Source organism: Macrobrachium nipponense, chromosome 14, assembly GCF_015104395.2.
Source record: "Macrobrachium nipponense isolate FS-2020 chromosome 14, ASM1510439v2, whole genome shotgun sequence".
Classification (NCBI taxonomy): domain Eukaryota; kingdom Metazoa; phylum Arthropoda; class Malacostraca; order Decapoda; family Palaemonidae; genus Macrobrachium; species Macrobrachium nipponense.
The window spans coordinates 64,231,875-64,254,374 of record NC_087207.1 but is presented as its reverse complement, the minus strand read 5'-3'; the positions used below and the strand labels follow the sequence as shown (position 1 = coordinate 64,254,374).

Below are 22,500 nucleotides of genomic sequence, written 5' to 3'. Positions count from 1 at the left end.
GCGGGAATGCTATCATCATCGTCGATGATGGATAGCACCGAGTACCGGATTCAGCGTTCGGAGCAGACTGTCTGGTCGGCGATAGCCGCCGATTCTTACGGCAAATAAACAAAAGTAGCGCCTTGATAGCACCCTTGATGTGATCCATCTCTGATTGGTAGACTGGCTCAAGAACCTTCAGAAAATCTAGACGACTTCGTTTCCGCGGAAGTCGTCGTCGTCGTCGTCGTCGTCGTCGTCGTCGTCGTCGTCGTCGTCCTCCTCCTCCTCCTCCTCCTCCTCCTCCTCCTCCTCCTCCTCCTCCTCCTCCTCCTCCTCTGCGCCTTACAGCTCGCTGTTGTCGCCAGCTCCTAAACGCGAAGGATTCCTAATGGTTCCGTAATCACTTAACGATCTCAAATATCGTAATTGCTACCGGCGACGGAAGGAGAACTACCTCAACTGCTCATTGTCGTCGTCGGAAGCCACCGGCGGCTATAACTCATCGGCATTTACCTATAACCTTTTAGGCGAGGTTCGGGATCCTCTCCATTTCTCATCTTTTCCTGACCTCCTCCCTCCTGGCCCTCCCCCGCTCTCCCCCTCCACCGACCCCTCCCATCCCTTCTTCTTTCATACACCAGAGGTGAGATAATCCAAGAGTGATACTTGGTGGATTTCTCTCTCTCGTAAACGCGCTCATCTGATGGAACGGTGTTCGATTCTCGAACCCGTCGAGGAGGGGTGATAAGGGTGCGTTCCCCAAAATCAAGTTTGCCTCTGGTGACCTAAGCGTTGTGGGTCGCAGCTGAGGTATGTGTTAAACACACACATATATGATTATATATCCGTACATATATTTATATATATATATATATATATATATATATATATATATATACTATATATAAATATATGAGAGAGAGAGAGAGAGAGAGAGAAAGAGAAAGAGAGAGATTACTTCTTGGAACGTGTGACATCAAAACGGAACCACCATTATGGGGTAACTATCATGTACATTTGATGATATAATGGTTAAAAAGGAAATAACTGTCTAGATGCGCCATTCGCTGTTATCAGATAGTTTTAAACACAATTATATTTTTGATTAAAGAATCGGACTTAATATCCATAAAATTCACCAGGATTTATCAGGAACCATTTGAATGTTTTCTTTGTAATGTCTCGTGGCATAACCCATAGTTCAGCGAGAACGAAAACAAAGATGAAATTTCCCTAAAAAGCAATTTCTCGTAACAAAAAGTGTCGAAGTTTGGAATATGGCTGGAAGCCTGGCATGTTCATTTTAGCGTTTACTTTCGATTTACTCTTAATACAACACTGACACAAGCATTTCGTTTGTCAGCCTGCGTTATCCCTGATGAGGGAGTGGCTTTGCTGTTATAGACTCACTCTCTCTCTCTCTCTCTCATACACACACACACACACACACACACACACACACACACACACACACACACACACACACACACACACACACATTTAGTGTTAATAGATGAAAGTGCAGTGTGTTCTCTTAAAGATGAATTCCGACAGTGTGTTTTAAAAAGCATTTGTTCCACCGGGGTACCATCATGAACTTCTCTCCAGTTGCTGCCATGTTTACCATAATGGTCCCATAAATTAGATCGAGTTCTGGGCCCCCGTAACGGAACTGTGCCTCATTGTCGTATAAATTAAAGATAAATCTGGCCGAACCTGTAACTAGCGCCTGTCATTATATCGCTCATTGTAGTGGCCGAGGCTATCATCTGAACAGATACGGCATGAGGGGCACAGCTCCTTTGGACTTGCTATTATCATCATTTTCATCACCCCCCTACTCCTCCCCCACCCTCCCGACACTACCCCTGCCGACACTCCCCCAAGCTGCCCCCTTCTCTCTCTCTCTCTCATCTCTCTCTCTCTCTCTCTCTCTCATCTTCCCTTCCTTCCCAAATCATCTCCTTCAAGCTTGCTCACCTACTCACTCTCAGCCACTCACTTGCTCACCTGAACATTTCGTCTATTCTTCTTGCTCGACAGCCCCCCCCCCCCCCCTCACTCTCTCTCTCTCTCTCTCTCTCTCTCTCTCTCTCTCTCTCTCACCAAGTCCAACAGAGTAATCTAGTTTTCCTTTCCAACTGTGATATTCCTCCATTCATTACTCCCGTGCCCTTACAATTCTCAAGATGGCTGACATGGAATGGAACTTGTTAAATCTCCCACTCCGAAGGTGACACTAATACGGGCACGAATGGTCATGAATGGAATGCCCCCCCCCCCCCGCCCCCTCCCCCACAACCCTTCCGCATTATCTACATCTTAGATTTCTGTCGATGTCATTGTATGACAGATTATTATACGAGTTCGACAGAATAATAAAGGAACAGGAATACGCCGATCGAAGGTCGAGCGGCGAACGCGGACTTCTTGTGTATGAATCTCTGCCGTGGCGGTTGAGTAGCGCTCGTTGCCAATTTACATATTTTACGTCCAGGGTATTAAGCCGGGCGCTAATAGTTCCAGGATGTTATGTCTGTGCATCCGTGTGTATCCATCCATCCTTCAGTGCGTCAATATGTATGTATGCCCGTTCATATCTCTTGCCCGTGGACAGCTTTGACTTGATGACACGACACGGATTTCCCTTCTTTATTATTGTTGCTTTGAGTTGCAAAGCGAATGTGGGAGGGAGAATTTTTATTTCTCTCTATCTGTCTCTCTCTCTCTGGCCCTCGTTTGTACAGTGGTAGTCCCCTTGCCACACAAACGAGAAACTCGCGTTCGATCCATGGACTGGTGATTAGAAGAGCGGTGTGGGCATTTCTTGAAAAGCCAGATAACTGCTGGGCGAACTCAGCAGTGGGTGCCGCACCTGGTTGTTAGGTAATTATTGTGAACTGCAGTTGAAGAGAGAGAGAGAGAGAGAGAGAGAGAGAGAGAGAGAAGAGAGAAACTTATGCGAGTTGTCTGATAAAAAAAATCCTCACCTCAGCTGGATAAAACCACTCTCTCTCTCTCTCTCTCTCTCTCTCTCTCTCTCTCTCTCTCTCTCTCGTAATTCGAGTAGAAAGATTGAAAGATCGTCCACTTGATTTGTCTCTTCGGAATACGTGAGATTAATTGCAGAGACCCGGATGTGGAAAAGATGAATGTTTCAATCTGAGCTGCCGCTTTCTCTTTTCCGTTATGGTGGCAGCTGTAGAGACGCTTCATAAGTTTGGCATTATTTACAAAATAGGTCTGTTTCATAGGTTTATTCTAGCAGGCTTAACGACCTCATCAGTCTTCGACATCTACATTTGTTCGGAAGATAGAGTTAAATCCACGAATAATTCAGACTCATTATAACTAAGTGTTATAACCTGTGGGCTGTCTATCTAACTTACATCGTGCGCTGCTTCATTCCAGCGACTATGAGCAGCCTGCCAAAGAATTAGCCAAGTCAGTTGAATAATAAATCCGGCTTGGTTTTACAGATGAATCGTTCCAGAACAAATGAAAGGGTCGAGCGCTTCAGCTTACCGAAAATGATGTCTGTTGAGAAGCGAGTCGAATTTTTGTCTCTCATTGAGTTTTTGTGTGTGGACTGTTGGCTTTAAATAATTCACAGACTATTATGTTGTGTTTGCACTTTTATCACGAAATCAGTACGTCCACATATATAAGATACATGCATCATGAACCTTGTCAATAAAAGGTTTATTAATTATAGGTCTTTCATATACCATCCTGAAGAAAACTTCTATTTCTTTTGGGTAGATGATCCTTTATCGTAGAAGATAATATGAAGATAAAGTACTACATTTGACAATATTAACTCGTGTTCATCTTGAGCGATTCATGTACATGAAATTCAATCCATAGCTCACGTCAACACATCGTTCTCTGCGTAGTTACATCCAGTCGTTGGACTTTCACTGATAATCTTGAGGAGCGCCCGCCATTCATTTCCCACCCTTCCCTTTTTCAGATAATTTTTTCATGGTAATATTGAGAGAAGAGGTGGGTATTGTTTTGCAAGTAAGTCACCTTAAACAAGAACGCTGAAAGGCCTTTTCTCAACCTAATACAAGGAAATTTCATTTGATGTACAATCTGAAACGAGCCATACTTTGTATTTAGATTTGATTGGTCTTGTGCCTAATTTGGTTTTTGCTCATGCAAACATCGTGCAAGTGTATTGTTTAAGCTAAGAATGTAACAATGTAACCTAGGATTTGGTTCCGGTTAGGAGAATATCTTGGAAGTCATTTTTACTTCTGTCATTCCCAGTCACGGCTCAACGATAGCTGTCAGTTACCTAAATATCTGAGACACTGTTTATGGCGTTCGACAGAGTTCCCTCTTTATTGGGATACTGGACTTCAGGGTTATCAGTTTTCAAGTTCATTCAAAGCAAATAAAAAAAACTTCAACAGGGATTCATCATAACCTAACCCTCGTTTAACCTAGTCAATCCTAGGGCACCTTGCCCGGACCTGGCTGGGGAGGGCTTCATCCCCCTGAATCCCTTGAAAGCTGCTTTGTACTTAGCAGAATGTGTGGGCAACTAGTCTGCAGAGTAACCCTCAGTGAACATAATCCAATCGATGGTTAAATAACGTTTACCGCTGTAGATTGGGAAGTGCAATATCATCAAGAGTTAATGAAGCTCAGGAGTAATTCTGCTGCAGATTTAAAAACCGTCCGAACGGATCGAAATAACACAATTCTGAGATATCATTTTTTAGGGAAAATAAGAATATCTTTGAATTGTTGCCATTAGGATACCCGCCAAAATGCGAGAAGTCACAAATGACTCATTAAATATATTAGTGAATCAGAAAGAAAACGCCCAATAGACAGAGAGGGTGGTTGAGAATATCTTATTTTCTAAAGATAAACACTTAAAACGTAAGATAATAGTTAAATTAGTTGTTAGTCCTTACAGAGTAATTGTCTTAATCACATAAATGAAGGAAATTTGTTAATGTATAACGGCACAGCACTCGTTATTATATTCAATTCCAAATCTGAGTTAGAAGACAGAGGATCCAATGACGTTCTTTGACCTGCATGACAATGACCTCCGAGTTCAGAGGAGAGGACTGTGAAGGAAATTGACACATTCGAGGGGCAACACACGCATTCCGCATTCTTTGTGAAAATTTTAAAGACATTATCCAGGATTATTATAAAAAAACATCGCAGAAGTCTTCAAATATGGCATCAACTAACTAACACTGAGATCTAATGTCTATCTCCAGAGTACGTGTCGTTCTTGATAAACATTCATTTTATATCGATTTTGTTTTAGAATATCAAGCATCAAATAGGTATCGCTCTCCTCTCCTTGTCTGCTATGTGTGGTGCGGAAGAGGGTGAAAAAAGTTGGGAAAGACTAGTGCTTGGATTTCCAAAGCAGTCGTGGAACCAACCCAAAGCATCTGGCAAAACTGTACACTGCCCCTTATCTAAATATTTCAATGTGCAGTGTGTAAGGGGCTTCATGATCGTTTTAAAGCTATCCATTTGAATAGAGACCACTATGAAGATTTCCTGTTCTGGGCAGCAGTCACTGGATTGCTTGAAAAATGACCTTGTGTTTACCAGCATTTAGCATGACAAGGTGTTTCATTTTCATCCTGTATCGGGCATAGGAATGCTCATATAAATATGAATTGCTGAAAAGATAAAACATTCAAATGTCAGTTTATGTTGAAGAATAAATTTTTTAATGTTTCTTGAAGTTGTATGTTGTATTCGCATTAGTTACTATTAATTCTATTTTGCATTGTTTCAGTGTATGGGGAATGCCGTTACCGGTGGCATTTGTTTTTGTAGCCGTGTTTGTGACCTCCAGTGGCTATAAAATTTTAGTTATGCAAATCAGTTTAATTTTCTTGACACGTTTAATTAAACGTCAAGTAATCCAAGAGCAACTTTAGTTTGCAAATATTAATTACATTCGGTAAGGTATCTTGGATAAACCTATAGTGACTGTACGCTTGTTTGTTAATGTTCGCTTACTCGGGGAGTAAGCCTACAAACTACTTTGTTGTCTTGTTGTTCTTGTTGGGGAGTAGGAAAGGTCTATGGAAGAGCCTAAAAAGGTCTGCAAAAGGTGTTTTGCATTGAGCTAAAGATAGAGAAATTTTTGGATAGGATATTTACTAGAATGAAAATGTACAAAATAAGTAATTTACATGTTAAACAGTACAACAAGATTATTTTAATGAAATTTAGCATATTTATTTTAATTTTCGTTGGTGAAACAAGGCTCTATTTGACCATAGATTTTAGTGCATTTTAATTTACGTTAAAAGTTAGGAATCAAAAGTTTAAAATTCATTAAAGTTCGGTCTTCTAGACCATTAGCCTAATTTAATTCCTGGGTGCTTGCTTGTGTAGGTGTCCATTTGTATACAAAAATTGTTTGCAGATGTATGTAACTAAATTTAGAATGGACAGATATTGATGATATTGAAAACGATTTCTGCCGTTACCAGTGCCCTGTATCATTACAAGAATACCTAGATTACATTATTAGTAATATACTTTGTTATTTGGGCTCTTAATGTAAATTAGCTATAATTATTGAAGGATGCGACTGTCCCAAATGCAGTAATGTCAAATAAAAGGGATCTTGAAGGCGTCTTCGAGCAAGAGTTGAGCTAAAAACCAGCTTTGCAATAACTCCTCCTCCTCCTCCGTATGCAGCTGAAAGAATCACTGATACTGCATCAGCGAGACGAGATTCCAAGGAAGAAAAATGCAAGCGAGGGAAGAAGACGAATCCTTTTTGCGCCGGTCTTTCTTTCACCCCTTTGGCATCAGCGCTCGAGTTCCACCTTTGCTGGCCCCTTAGTTGAGATTATAAAGCAAAACTGCGGCCCACAATGCACCAATTGAAGGAAACCCAAATATAGACTTCGTGCAGAACAAAAGGAGCCCAGGGATATCTGGATGAAGGATCAGTACCGAAGTGTGTTTGAAGGATTGCTCTTAAGAAGGTGGCGAAGGGAGGAGGAGGAGAAGGAGGAGGAGGAGGGAAAGAAGGTTCTAAAAGGGACTGGCGTTCTGATATTCAGAAAGGGACCAGGTTTCAGGGTTCAAGATATCTTGCTCCCCTCTCCCCTCCCCTCCCGTCCCCGTTTCACCGACCCCACCCCCATCCCTCGAACCCCATTGGCGTTATCGGAGTAATATTCAGCGAGAACCAACCACCCGATTTATAGAAAATGGCCGCTGACAACAAAAGGTGTAATGACTTGGACGCTGATAACACAGTCCGCCAAAGATGGATGATGATGTCCTCCGCTAGAGCCTCCTCCGCATCCAGGACTGCCACCACCTCCACCTCCTCCTCCTCCTCCTCCTCCTCGTCTGTCCCTCCTTCCTCTCTCTGGACCACGGTCCACATATAGCCGTGCTCTGGACCAAGGGCATCAATATCAGTATCGTGTCTGTGCTTTCATCTGCAAGTCAGCGTTGCTCTTCGGTGTTTGATATAAATATTCCAGGGAAACGTGCAGTGCTGCGATGCAGAAGGAAATGCTTACCCCAGTTTTGTACTTATGAGAGAGAGAGAGAGAGAGAGAGAGAGAGAGAGAGAGTGCTATGGATATCTTATGAATAGTTGTGTGTGCCCTGTGCTGTGTGAATTGCCGCGTCGAGACCTTCGCGCGTTCTTTCTGCTGTACCATCCACAGCATCGACCCACGACAGTTGCCTAACAGCCTTATTGATTGTCATTGCGAAGGTCAACTATGACTTCTTAGAGCAACTGTGGGGTTTTATCCGAGTTTAGAATCTCATCTCGCATCCTCGTTCGTCATCTCCTCCTCTTTTCGGGATCTCTCTCTTTTGCAGTCGAGGCATTCGTCTCCCTCCTGTCAATGTGCGAAGCACGGAATGGCTGAGAGTGTCCCAGTGCTTGCGATGACAGCCTGGATTTCTTAAGATCCATTCGACACACACATGGTAGACAGCCAAAGAAATCGAGGGGAATCGAGCACGGGTTCCTAGAGAGAGAGAGAGAGAGAGAGAGAGAGAGAGAGAGAGAGAGAGAGAGAGAGAGAGAGATTGCTTTCTGTTTGTCGATTTTCATATCACTTTTTTTTCCCCTGCAGTTTCTCGAGTTGTTGTGGACTAGTGAATTATATATTGTGAAAATTTTATATGTTGTTATAAATAGTATTATATGTTATATACTGCTGAACTATGTATTATGAATCCACGCCTGTTCTTTTCGTCTCGCAGCTTTTTCTCAATCGAAGGGGGTTTGTCTCCTTTTCATAGAACTCGTCCAATAGATTTCCTTTTCTTTCTGGTTTTGTTATAGATACCTGTTACTTATAGTAAACGATCATTAATGTCCGTATCTTTTGTTGTAATTGGTTTATTGTGAATTTATAATGTATGCATGTATGTATGTATTGAACAATAATTTATTAAATATTACTACAATGGCATTATATTGTGTGGATAATTAATGTAATTTATATAAATCATTGATTACCAGTTTCTATTTGTCAGGATTATATTGTTCACAAAATGTGTCACTGATAAAGAAGTATATTAAAATTAATTCTGCAGGCTGGACGCAGCACGAAACGATTTCATTTTTTGATTTTTTGAAATTGATTTATTTGAGAGAGAGAGAGAGAGAGAGAGAGAGAGAGAGAGAGAGAGAGAGAGAGAGAGAGATAAATTATCCATAAAATGATCAAATTCGACACCAAAATATTTGAAAACGTCGGATAAATATGCTTCTCAAGGATTGCTGGTTATAGCAAGGGAAACTCTTACGTAACAGGGAGCTCCACGATTCCGACTTGATAATTAGCTACCGTATAGTGTCGGTATAGCGCGTATCCTCCTGCTCCTCCTGCTCCTGCTCCTCCTCCTCCTCCTCCTCCTCCAGCCTTGAGAAGTGACAGATTGTCATTCACGTACTAATGCGTTTCGTACACGGTGGGTGAACTCCATTTTTTTTCTCTCCCCAGTGTTTGATGTTAATGCTCCTCGGGGTGACAATTAATCTGTGTCCATGAAGCGAGCAGATTAGATGCTTGTGTCACTGAGATAACAAATATCACCGGCGACTGGGTTGGATTTTTTAGGATTCTTATTTCTTCTTTTTGTCCGTCTCTCGGTATCAACTTTCCTTCAACATATTAAGTGTGTTCGGAAGTGGTTCTTTTCAGAAATGAGTCGCCATTGGGGGAAACATTGTTATATGTATTGGTTTACAAGGATATATTCGAAGTAGTGTTTCATATAGCAGAAATAGTGCTTTACAGTAGCACCAACAGTAATTACGTCATATCGGCATCATGGTTTTACTAAAGTGAAATCTCACGACTGAAGTGAACGAGAACTTACTTTGAAAACGACCTTATCTCAGTTGTTGCTGGATTAAAATGAATGTGTGTATTGCTGTTATTGTATTGGGCGCTGCTGCTTTTGAAATTCGATCAAAATTGTTGCAGTTATTTATAGTATATGTTTAGGTTAATGAGTATTATTATTATTATTATTATTATTATTATTATTATTATTATTATTATTATTATTATTATTATTATTATTATTATCTCTCCGTGTAAGGACGGTGCATTAGTTGTCCAATAGCAGGGAACGAGTCATTCCGAAGCGCCCTAATGACCTTTCCATCTCTGGGCCCACAACAGCCAGCACTGACGCAGTGTCAGCGCTGAAATTGATCGAGTGTTCGTGTTCCCCAGGAAAGTTTGTTGTGCCTGAAAAATGGCTTTCAGCTTTCCAACACCTTTTTTTTTCCGTACAAGAAACATAAAGCTAATCGATGGTAGAGCACATCTAGGGATCATTAATCCACAACACTGGTAGCACATTTCTCCAGTTAACACATGTTCATTATGTTTATACGCATACATACACACACACACACACAGCTGATATCACACACACACACAGCTGATATTCCTCATCTTACTGGCTGTGCTGAGGAATGTCTTCTGTCGAAGAATAAACAGAATCGAGTGTTCTACACTACAATTTTTTATGCATCGAACAGTGAATTGTAAGTTAGAACTCATTTTTTTCCACTTTTATTTATTAGGTTTAAAAAAATATTTCTCAATTTTAAGCTTGCGACTATTAATGAAAATAACTGCGAAGAAATGGTAGACATCCAACATTGAAGTAAAAATAGATTAAAAAAAGCTTAGTACAAGTGAAAACTGAATATAGGTTGTGCTTCAAGGGAAAAGAAACGCAGTGGTTTGGTAGGTTTGCTAAAATTCTTAAATCGGTTATATTTCAAAAACTGAAAAATGATTTCCGTGTTGTTATCGTTTCTTTTACGGTTCTTTTGCCATTCTAATTCTTATTGTTGCTTCCAGAAGGCATAACTAATTGTTGAACATATCTCATCGATATCTGCTTCGGAATCTACTAGGTTTTTAAAAAGACTATAAATAATTGCAGAGCATGAATAGGTAGGCAGTAGAATAGTATTGGTTAAAATGGTGATTGGATTTACGGGTGAAGTTTCTTCGAGGGATGATTAATTCATTCAGTATTTAAAAGGACTTTCTTGATGCATTTCTAGCTACCTGTCATGAGTACAGATAAGATTTTTCATGTCTTCTTTGAGCGAAATGAGTGGGAGACCATTCCATTATTTTTGTGATGAAGTCGAGCGTGTTTTCGTCACTGAACAACAAATTGTATTTCTTCGGTAAGAAATATCAAGAGGTGACTAGTCATTCATCCTTCCTTCATTCGTATCATTTTATTCAAATGCATCGTTGTATGAAACAGTTTCATTATTTCCCCATACGCTTTAGCATTAGTGTTGCTTACAGTCACCTTCAACATTTTTGTCTTGCAAATCATCGCAAAATCGCTTATTAGTGTCAGCACCTTCTCTTGACCAGTCTCTGCGCATTTTAATGTGGACCTCCTCTCATGCCATATCTGCGGCCCTTCCGAGGCCTCCCTCATCACTACATACATCCATGGCAACGTGAAACAGCCGTAGAGACATATATCCTCCTTGTCTTAGACCCGCCTCGCCGCCCAGTCTACCGAACATTTTGGTTCCCCAACCAAGTCTTGAAATGGTCCTCGGCAGATTCTTGTGTGCGACTTATCCTAAGCGTCCTCCACACTGCGTTATTATCACTTCTATCATAGCTTTCTCTACTTCACAAATCTGAGTAAATAGGGAGGGTTGGAGTTGGCGAGGGCTTCCATCCGTAAGACGTTTGCCGAAGCAAACTAAGATGTGAGTAAGGCGTTCAATGAATACTAGAAACACCTGGAAAAAGTCCGTTAAAACCATGAATCTCGACCAGGGATTAAGCTGAGGGAAAGACCACAGCCTTCTCTAGGTCTTTGCAGCCTGTCATATGTACAGTCATTTCTGCTGACTGAAGCTTCTCACACAACTGTTTCATAGTAACGCTTGTTCCACACTTCCTTTAATCTCTAAACCGTCACTGCTCTTCCCCTACATGTCCTGCTCTGACTTGACTTCTCTACCACGACCTTCGTTTAGCCTTTTCGAGTTTAAAGTAATCTTGTCAATTTACAGTTGCACCTATTGCCTCCCCTCTCGACCAAAGGATGAACATGGAGAGGAAGAGCAGTGACGGTTTAGTCTTAGAGAATAAAGGAAGTGTGGATCAAGCGTTATTACGAAACAGTTGTGTGAGAAGCTTCAGTCAGCGGAAATGACTGTACATACGACAGGCTGCAAGACCTAGAGAAGGCTGTGATCTCTTCCTCGACTTAATCCCTCATTGTTTGAATCGACTTTCCCAGTTGCTTCTATATAGTATTCTCTAAACGCCTCGCTCGCATCTTAATTTGTTTCGTCAGACACCTTGGCCAGCCACTTGTTTCCTTTTAAAACTTTGGAGTAGTTCACGCATTGTGTCACAAAACTAAATGATAATATTTTTGAGCCATGAATGGAAGAGAGGTGTAACACTGAAGTGCTAAGGCCATCACTATATTTGATGAAGCGTTTTCATTCTATAAGCGTTATCTTTTGGGAATTCAGTAAAAGAAATGAGCAGGGTAATTAAACAATTCATCTTTAAAGGTCAATAATGACAGACTGAGCTTCAGTTCAATCTTGAAAACAGAGGGTTCTTAATGAAACTTGTCTGTATTTACTTTTTTTCCTCTAGCTAAGCACATAACTTCTGTACTGTGTGAATAATCTTGTCCATACTTAAGCTGTGGCTGTATTACGAGCTTTTATTGTTCTGTTTGAGAAGTGAAAAAATGAATTACATTGATAAGGTATTCATAATTTACTGAATCAGTGTAATTGTTTTAATCTTTAATTATGCATTTGTTTGTAATGGGACTGCACACACCAAGCGCCTCCAGCATCGCTGGAATATTTTCCTTCTGCAGGCCCATTTTGCTCTTTGGCAACGTGTCGATTAGAGTACTATTGTAAAAAACAAATAATAAAAAAGGAATTTATCCGAGTGATGACTCCTGGATTACAAATGTTGTTCTTAACTTAATTTTTTCTAAATTCTTCGTGTGGGTATCAGTTAGCCTATAAATTTGTCTGTGTATTTAAGTTACCTTGTACATTACGATAGAATGCAAAGACGGCCTTTACAGGCAGCCAACTTTAGTAGTTAGGGTAAATAGAAAGACAACATTCATATATAACAGAACTTGGTCTTACTTAGCAATGAATGCAATGCAATTCCATAAAGCTGAACGACACACAGACATAATAATATATATATATATATATATATATATATATATATATATATATATATATAATATAATATATATGTGTTATAATATATATATCAACATACATATATAAAATATAAATATATGAGTTTGTTTTTATCACATCACCGTGATTCATATACACGCATTAAACTACAAATGTCCTTTAATATCTCATTCGCTCAACCTCGGATTTAATATATTTTCATATATGTTGACCGGAGGGGAATTTATTAGTTGATATGAAATTCGTCAGTACATGTATATATATAGCTATATATAAGTATATATATGTCTGTACATGATATCAGCGCGATAAATTAATAAAGATTATATAGATAGATTATATTATATATTAAATAAAAATAATATATATATATATAGTTTTTTTTTTTTTTTTTTTTTTTTTTTTTTTTTTTTTTTTTTTTTTTTTATAATTAGATTATAATGTACATATAAAGCTAATATAATATAAATCTATATATATATATATTATATATATATATTATATTATATATATATATATATATATATATATAATGTACATATAAAGCTACACACACACACATATATATGTATATATATATATATATATATATATATATATATATATATATCTATATATATATATATATATATATATATATATATATATATATTATATATATATATCATATATATATATATATATATATATATATATATATATATATATATATATATATATATATATATATATATATATAGTATATATATATATATAAGGAGACATGAAAGGAAACATCTGTCAATATGCGACTTGGACCACATCCGGGATTTGGGTGTTTCGTCGTTTCATCAGTCCTTTTCCAACCCTTCGCGGTCTGTCTGCCGTTATCACCCATTTCTCGTCGTTCTTTTTTCCTGTCGATGATCTCGGCGAAATGAGCTCTTCGTTAGCAGAGCCTTATTTCTTTTTATTTCTTCAATAACGAGACATCCCTTTATAGAATGTATTTCGGTTTTCCACAAAGTGGTCGTGAAAATTCTTCGTGAAAATTCTTTTCATTGCCTGTTATTTTATTGTGTAATGGCCAAATAGTGGATTACCTTGTGAGGGTGGGATTGTGAATTATATATTACCAGTTCTATAATAATTCACCAGTTAATAATTGCCAGAGGCTTGCAACAAAAGGCAAGGAAAGCCTGTTAGAAATATTCTGGATTCATAATGGGTTCTTTGTTGTACAACCATTCATGTGTACTCATAAGAGTTAAAGTTATAACGGCGTCTTTAACATTGGAAATTGTTATGTAATAATAATAATAATAATAATAATAATAATAATAATATCAGTAATGAGTATGGTATAAGTAGTACCTATCATACAGATAAAACTATCAGAGGAATCGTTATGAAAAATTATTTGACAGACGAGAATTATTTCTTTGATTCTAAATAAATATCCCTTGAACCCAAAGGTCATCATTAATCATTTGGATTCTGACACCACATAATGAAGTATCTCTCTCTCTCTCTCTCTCTCTCTCTCTCTGGTCTTGTGGCCAGATGTGGAAGAGGCACGAAGGGGTGCGTGCCCTAAAATCCAGTACCCCTCTGTTGACCTATGCGGTGAATGATGCATCTTGTTGTTAGTTGACTGGTGTAGAGCGCAGCTCGGGAGGGGAGAGTCAATGACAGGAAAGAGAGAAGAAAAGTGCTTGACGTGAGTGTGCATTTCTCCGTCAAAATCTCAGTTTTCCAAACTATCAGGCCTCGAAGAGGTAATCCTTACCCAACTTGAGGTCAAAGTATTTATGAGATAATGTTCTAAGATTCTCTCTCTCTCTCTCTCTCTCTCTCTCTCTCTCTCTCTCTCTCTCTCTCTCTCTGTATTTGTGTGTGTGCGTGCGTGCTCGCTAGAAGGCTTCATTGTAAGGTGGTGACAGTAATAGTGTGTACTATTATGTGGTATTTCATGTTGTAGCGTTTTTGTAAGCCAGTGGAGTTAATATCTGATTGAAAATGGGCCTTGTATTATTGATTACCTGTAAATATTCGATTTGTTTAAATTCTCCTCCTACATAAATTGATGTAAAATATGTTTTTATTCAGAATGAGGAGCATTCCCGCTAGAGAGGTTAACTTTATTTCTTATGCAGGTGTTATTTTATGGCACGATTCCAGTATTTGCAATACAGAAAATACACTTGCTGATAACACAGGTCATCAGGTTTCGGGTGTAATATCAGTGTATTTGAATGTGCGAATATTTGCTCTTTTATTTGTATTTTTTTACAAACCTGAAGCGCCTCTAGCTTACCAATCGTAACCTTCCATAGGTTCTAGGAGGTCCTGAGCTGGCTCACCTTGTGGGAAGGTGAGCAGCCACTCAGACAGAAAAGAAAAGGAACGCAAAAAAAAGAAAGAAAATCAAAGAAAAGAAAAGAAAAGAAAAGAGAAAAGAAAAAAGAAGTCGGCGAGAGGAGAAAGCAGAGCCAATGTCATTAAGATGCCGTTTTATATCTTGACGAAAATACTGAGGTGGTTTCTGCCAGTGGCAGACCCAAACAAGTGTTGGCTCGCGGCTCGTGAATCATTCTTTTCTTCAAAGTCAAATGAAAAATGACTTCGCCCTGTGAAAAACACAACAGCCTCTGATATCTAGCCGGGGTTCGGGTTGTGGGGAGGGGCGGGGAGGTGGTGTCGTCTTGGTTGGTTCAGAAGTACGAACGGAACACCAGGAATTGGGCAAAGCTATGTTTATTATTGTTTAATAAACTCTTTTTGTACTTTGTCATCATTTTTGTGAGCCTACCCGAATTTCGTCACGTTTTAGTTATATATAGATACTGATAATGCAAGATGTCTGATTGGGTAGACCTGCCGAGAGACGCTCTATAGTTTGAGCGCACGTTTGAACAGCACCTACTTCTGGGGCAAAGTGCAAACACTGTCGTAGTATATTATACTATTTCCCATAAAAAAGGCAGTCATATATCATGTAGCTGCTGAAATTGCCGCTGCCATCATAGTTTTGTAAAGCAATCGCTGGGAACCTGGATTTATGATTTTTTCCAATATCCTATTGGTCTTTATATACCAGATTTAATCAAACTGTCATGTGCATATATATGTCTGTTCCGAGCGGGAGTCAATTTAGGGTCTGTCTTTGTGTGTGGTGTTTTTTCGCTTCAGATTTGGTCACGCGAAGAACACTTCTGCTTTATTTCAACTCTGTAAGTCTGGGATAACAAAAAACAATGAGATTAGCCTGATTGTTTTTCATCGACAGTTCAGTATTCATATTTGGTTCTTAATGACAATTTGATATGGCAGAGAATTTTATTTTCTTGCTACCAAATAATACACACACAATCACACATATAAATGCACAAACACATACATACATACAAATATATATATATATATATATTGTGTGTGTGTGTATGTATGTATGTATGTGTGTGTGTGTGTAAAAAAATTTGAGTTTATTTATTATCCAAATTTACGCATATTTTACGTTTTAGTGATAATGCCATGTTTTACAATCGGAATGAATAGAAAAAAAAGAGAAACCTCGGAGTGCCAGACGAGTGACTCGTGATTAACGATTATCGTGAACAGAAGAGAAACAATAATAAAATTTGGCTCGCTGATGAAGATGATTTTTCTGGTGATGATCTCCTATGGCCCTTGTGCCAAATTTACGACAAACCTCTCCCTACCCAGACACCCACACCCCAGTCTCCACTTCACAGCTTGGTGTGAGTGGCACCTTTTCACCCCCTTTGTTTTGCCGTTTCTTTGATGGAGGCTCGCATAAAAAGGGGCCTTTTTATTCATAGGGAATGATTTGTCCTAGTCAAGTGAGTCGGGCACTGATTGCAAAATGAATATTTGTTCACACTGCCATTGGAAGGTACCATTTGTAATCGATGAAATCGAAGACAGTGAATTGTCAAGTTCTAATTTATTTAATGTATGACATGGCGTCAGTGGTGTTGGTTCTGGTGTTGGTTTAGTGATAAATGCTAAAAATGGGTATTCAAATGTATTTTTATTTGGAAAAGCATGTTTTTAGCAATTATATATAACATTGCACTTGTTTTATACAAGGGTACGGAATTCGATGTACTCACGAACTGGTTGAGCAACGTATGACAAAATGTCCAGCAGACTCGATATACTTCGCAGTGCTTGAACGCGCCATTCCCAACAACGTGTTACTGCAGTAGGTGGAAAGCGAAGCAAACGGAGATTTAAATCTGGAGGAAGGTGATTTCGGCGCCCTTGATGTGCCAGGCTTTGCGGGCGTGTTGTGGTGGGCGAATGACTTTTATTCTTTTTTCTTTTCCGTCTGTTATCGCCGCCCATCTGTTGTCTTTGGCGGAGGGCGCCCATGGAGGCTACTTTTTTGTATGTCTTTAGCTACTCTAGCCTCCCCCATCCCCCATCCCTTACCTCACCCATTTCATTTCGCTCATGCCACCCTCACGTATCCCCCCCCCCCCAATACCCCCAGTCATCATTACATCACCATCTCATCAAGAGATATTAAAGAATATGTTTTCTTCCTTTTGTCACGTTCCAATTCGCGACTGAGGAAATAAAGGTGAGGAGTGACTCGGGAGAGGGAGGGAGGGAGGGAGGGAGGGGATTGTGGTAGCCTGGTAGGGGGTGGGTGGGGGGTGGGTGGGAATAACTCATTATTTGAAGGTGCATGGTGATGGAGGAAGGAGAAGGATGTGATGTATTTTTAGAGGCTCAGTTGATGACTGCGCGTGACCAGCTGGATTTGACAGCTGGCCATTCCTCCTCCACTCCTCCTCCCCCCTCCCCTCCAGTCCCCACGTCCTCTCCATGAACTCCCCTCTCCTCTGCATTCTCCTTACTGCCACCAGTTCTTGTTGGTGAAGGGAAAATGCCCTTCTTTCCATAGAAACTGAGTGAAGTCATTCGTCACAGGGCGGTTGTTTTTAAGTGAAAGTAAATCCTGTTATTTTATTTTAATATGCTGCTTTATGTTGTTCCGTTATTATCATTTGTTCTTATCCGTCTGTGGTCATTGTTTTGTTTTGTCATGAAGTGATTTAGACGGGCGCGCACGCACTCACTTAATGAGACAATGCCGGCAGTGGCCGAACTTGTACAAGTATAGAACCTGAGTTATGCCATTGGAATGTCACTTCTCGAAATCTGGTGTACAAAGGTCATGACCTTTTCCTCTTTACTCGTCCACATTTTTATTCTTTTTTACTACCGAATATTATTTTTCACTCTATGAATATCTCATTTTATTCTATAAGACATTCCTAGAGAGAACTTCAGAGAAAGAAAATATTAATCTTTAGTTTTCCTCTTCTTTCGGGATTGAAACAAATGTGAATGATCTAAGCTTTAGGCAGCAGCATCAAGGTCTCCGATTTTGATTAGTTAGAGTGCGCCATTTTCAGTTGCTTCTCTTTGTGGGGGCGGGGAGGCGTCGTATGAGCAGATGGCACACACAGGCACCGTGTTTGTTGTTTAGCACACGCTAATTACCCTTTTCTGCTAATGATGCTCTCCGTGTTACGTAAGCACACACAACATATATATATATATATATATATATATACTATATATATATATATATATATATATATATACTATATATATATATCTATATATATATAGATGAGAGAGAAGAGAGAGAGAGAGAGAGAGAGAGAGAGAGAGAGAGAGAGAGAGAGAGAATCTGATGGTTTCAGCCCGATGAGGTATGGATGACTGCTGAATCCTCTCGGTTGTATCATGAGAATTACTATATCTTAAACTTCTCTGCTAATGATGCTCTCCGTGTAGCGTAAGCACACACCTAACATACTAATATTATATATATAGAATAATAGTATATTAGCTATACTATACTTATATATATATATATATAATATATACATATATTAGTGAGGGAGAGAGGACGAAGAAGGAGAAGAAGAGTAGAGAGAAGAAGATAAATCTGATGCGTTTCACCCAAATGAGGGTATATGATGACTGCTTGAAATCCCTCTCGGTTGTATCATGAGATTACTATCGCTTAAACTTCACTCGTATCTCTTAGTTCTCCGTCGGCTGCGGCCTGCTGCACTCCATTGTTTAATTGAGAATTGAGACCAATAGAGGTATATTGGAATATTCCTGAAGCTCTCCCCGAGTGCCAAATCATATCACCTGGTCGAACCCGAGACATACCAGCAAAGTGAATGCTGTTCCCTTTAACCAATCGAGTGCGCGTGCCATATGCATGTCTTTGGATTGCTTTCACTCCCATATAGGATGATTTACTCTGGGAGGCCTTTAGTATTTACATGGCATACAGTTTGAGGAGTTACGATCCCTCACTCACGTCTGGTGTTGTTTTCACACTTCACTCCACCTCGTTTTCTCTTCGCTTCAGCTGCCACAGACAATAGTCAACCAACCGCCAATTCACTGATAGTATCAACAGAAGCATCTTGGAGTTTAACTCAAGGAACATTCTTAAATCGTTCCTCCTCGTCCTGTCCGAGAATCAAACACTGGTCGCTCAGCTGAGAGAGAGAGATGAGTCTGTTGACTTTGGCACAAGTCATAAGGAGAGAGAGAGAGAGAGAGAGAGAGAGAGAGAGAGAGAGAGAGAGAGAGAGAGAGAGAGAGAGAGAGAGAGACGTAGGCGGAATCCCAAATGGTGATAGAGATTTGTCTTGGTCCATCTAAAAGGAGATATATTGGCTCAAGTTTGTCGGTGTTCATTACTGGGTGTTTTTGTTCCAAATCTTGTTTATTGAGAATAAAATAAGAGCTCATTAATCCATCATGTTTATTTAGAAATATATGTTGCAGTGACCTTTAAGAAAAAGTTTTTATTTGGATGTAACCATGTTTTAATTCAGTTAAAACAACTAGATCTTGTTTAGCAAATTAGTTATATTTTCTTGAATTATTTGGAATATAGACACGATTTCTTAATGGCTTTTCACAGTTTCATTAATAATGTGAAATGCTATGTTGTTATGGTGATGCAATGGCCTTCTAAAGAGGGTCGATGGAGGGCCGGATTTGAATCAACATTATTTATTTAAGTTTAATAATTTATGACTAATTGTACAATACACAGGTGTAGTATATATATATATATAGATATATATATATATATATATATATATATATACACTGTATGTAAAATTAGTCATAAATTATTATATATATAATATATATATATATATATATATATATATATATATATATATATATATATATATATATATATAAATATACTACACCTGTGTATTGTAAAATTAGTCATAAATTATATATATATTATATATATATATATATAATATATATATATATATATATAATATATATATATATATATAATATATATATACTACACCTGTGTATTGTAAAATTAGTCTAAATTATTAAACTTGAATAAATAATGTTGATTCAAATCCGGCCCTCCATCGACCCTCTTTAGAAGGCATCACCATAACAACATAGCATTCACATTATTAATGAACTGTGAAAAGCCATCAAGAAATCGTGTCTATATTCCAAATAATTCAAGAAAATATAACCCATTTGCTAAAAAAAGATCTAGTTGTTTTAACTTAATTAAACATGGTTACTCAAATAAAAACTTTTCTGAGGTCACCGCAACATATATTTCTAAATAAACATGATGGATTAATGAGCTCTTATTTTATTCTCAATAAACAATATTTGGAACAAAACACCCAGTAATGAACACCGACAAACTTGAGCCAATAAATCTCCTTTTAGATGGACCAAGACAAATCTCTCTCTCTCTATATATATATATATATATATATATATATATATATATATATATATATATATATATATATATATATATATATATATATATATATATATATATATATATATATATATATATATAAAAATGTGTGTATACATAATGTATGTATGTATGTATAAATTTTTCTTTTGAGTTCTTGAATATGTAGAAATGCTCTTTTTATGTAGTATACGGTTAATCTGGGCTAAGTTCAAGAGAGGAAGAGATACTCCCTGATGTAAGTTGTTTTGTTAGTTATACTTTTCATTGCAATGATTTTGTTTGGGGGAAATGTCGACTGTTGCTGGATGTTCATTGTGACAATCCGTATCTCTGGCCTCCAATAACAGCAAAAGTTTCGAATAAGCTTCAAATAGGTAGGGCAATCATGACTTGGAACGAGTTGCAAAGTACGACACATGTCACCACACTCATCCCACATAATAAGAACCAACAGGAATAACGTTCCATTGTAGCAAAAATGACTGACTAGCTTTCTTGTTATCAAATTTGGTTTTTGACCACCTGGGTCAAGAGATTTTCACCTGTGAGGGCTTAAATGTTATATTTGTTTTGGGGAGAAAAAGCTGAAGTTGATATCTTCTTATTAATACGACTAAAGTTGAAGTCATGTAAAATTGCTTTATTGGTTATAAAATACCCTCCGTTCGTATTATAGTTGGTCTTCTTGTTTTGACATAACATGGGCGTCCCCTACCATTGTTCATCTTCATCGTAAAACATAGGTTTTGATGTAATGATGGAAAAGGGTTTGTTTTTTTCTTTCTCTTTACACTGCTTGAAGTCAAAGGATAATATTTGTAAACAGAGCTTTATTAAGAGGAAGCTTACAATACTTCTCATTTTATTTTTCATTGTTGTGGGTAATTTAAAATGTCGCTATGTTTTATATGTATTCATACATATTTTCTGACAACGATTTTCGAATGCCGAACCTTTCATTTTATATTTAGTTGAAGCGCGTGCTCACAAAATTCTACTTATCCTCCCGCACTCATTTTGATAGCCAAGGCTTTGATCCGAAGTGTGTGAAAGTATTTCGCATTTTCTTAAACTGACCTTTCATTGCAAATATGGACTGGAGAACTGTGCTCTTCAAAGCTAAGTTTCATGTTTACGTGAAATGTGTTGGCTATTAAAATGTCTGCTGTTTTAGAATTTTGTTCCTAATTGTCTTAGTTGTCAGGGAAGAAGGGCCTTCGGTAGATTCTGGGAGAGAGAGAGAGAGAGAGAGAGAGAGAGAGAGAGAGAGAGAGAGAGAGATCCGGGAAGGTGAGGGATTGTTGAATTTAACAGAAATTAATGAGTTTATCCAGTTTGTATCACGCCTCCCCCACCAGCAGTGCCAAAAGTACTCCAGAATTAACCCTCCCTCTCTCTCTCTCTCTCTCTCTCTCTCTCTCTCTCTCTCTCTCTCTCTCTCATTACAGAATAATCGCATTTCTTTGCTCCCTCCTTGTGTTCTCATTTTCTCCGGCCTCCTTCCTTCTCCTTATTCTTCTGCAGACGGTCATCAAGATCCCCCTTATCTATTCTTTGTTTTTGTTTTCCCGTCGCCTTTTTTTTTATTCCCTCCCACGTCTTCATCTTGTGTCTTATGAGGGTGGCGGTGGAGGGGGCTTGGGACGGGGGCTTGGGACGGGGGCTGGTGCCTCGCCTCCCTTTTGGGGCAGGCCCCCGCGAAGGCTATTAGGCTTTTTTGTGATTGAATCTGTTGATGTGGTCCTAATGGTGTTTATTTTGTTTCTTTTTCAGGTGAGAGCGATACCCGCTGCTGTGATTGGCCGGTTTCGACTGGGGTATGTACTTCTAATTGATGATGTTGGAGACCTTCTCTTGTGGAATGTCCTCGACAGAACTTGGTCCAAGGACTAGAATATCATAAAGAGGTTATGAGAGAGTAGAACTACTTATGGGAGCTGCCGGGCTTCTATTT

At 38.6% G+C, this 22,500-nt stretch overlaps 1 protein-coding gene across 6 annotated transcripts in view; it reads left to right on the top strand.

The window, feature by feature from the left end:
- Window positions 1-22,500, top strand: part of LOC135226565 (AT-rich interactive domain-containing protein 3C-like) — a 337,603-nt gene that overhangs the window by 84,269 nt on the left and 230,834 nt on the right. The window lies entirely within an intron of this gene.